Here is a 1,079-nt window from a genome sequence, read left to right as displayed (position 1 = left end):
GAACGATTCCTTTTTTTTTGTTTTTTATTGATGATATATATATATATATATATATAGCGAAAATTTAAAAGAGAGACTGGACAAGAGGAAGTGAGGAAGACTCCAGAGAGTATGTCACTGATGAAGGAGGTCACGTGACTGGTCCCTGGAACAGTGTAGGAGACAGAACAGGCGGATGATTCCGGTTCTTTAGCCGTCGAAGTCTTTCATTGGTAAAAAAAAAAAAAACAGATGGAGATTTTCTGGTATTGCATATAAGTGAAAAAAGAACAGTGACATGTAGAAGAAGTTACACAGATATTGGATATTCTTTGACCCCAAATATTGATCTTCTTTTTTACATATTTGAAATGATAAATCAAGACTAAGTTTTTAAATCCCAGTGTTTTTACTGTGTGGATCTGAGCCCTCAAGTCTGAAGTTCTGGTGCTATTCACTAAAACATGATGTTCTACAGAACTGTTTACCTTTTACCAGTATGATGGCATCCAGAAGGTGGCAGTAATGGAACTCAAAGAATGGATAGTGGCCATTAATAGTCAATATAAGTGAATGTGTAGAGACGCGGCAGGAGCAGCCACGTTATCATTTTGTGCTAAAAATGTTCAATGGTGTCAAACGTATGGCCCAGAAATTTCTCACATCAGGTCTGCTCTAGATTTAATTTAATATGACTCTTTGTTTTTGCTTTCTTTTTTCTTGTACTTATTTTTATGTATTCTCATTGTTGAATGTGTTGATGTTGGATCAACTTTTACAATCGGGTTATGACCCAACGATGGATTTGTTTTGGGGTTTTTTGTTATATCCAACAGACAACTTCTTGTCTAAATGCATCACTGATTCTTGTAAAAAATTTAAAAAAAGGACAGGACAAAGGAAAGGTTGAATTTTTACTAGTAAAAATTGCTGTATCTGCGTGTGCATAGTGCCACCTACAGGTGAGATAGGAGGAGCTACAAGGGATTTTTTTTAAAAACAGGAATAAATTTGGTCAAACTTTAGAGATAACCTGTTGATCTGTTTATTGTTCCTCCAGGGGGCGCAGGTAAATCCTAAAACATCAAACATCACCTCCA

The sequence above is a fragment of the Cynoglossus semilaevis genome, chromosome 1 (genome assembly GCF_000523025.1).
Source record: "Cynoglossus semilaevis isolate Cse_v1.0 chromosome 1, Cse_v1.0, whole genome shotgun sequence".
In the NCBI taxonomy this organism is placed as follows: Eukaryota; Metazoa; Chordata; class Actinopteri; order Pleuronectiformes; family Cynoglossidae; genus Cynoglossus; species Cynoglossus semilaevis.
Note: the sequence above shows the minus strand (reverse complement) of the source record.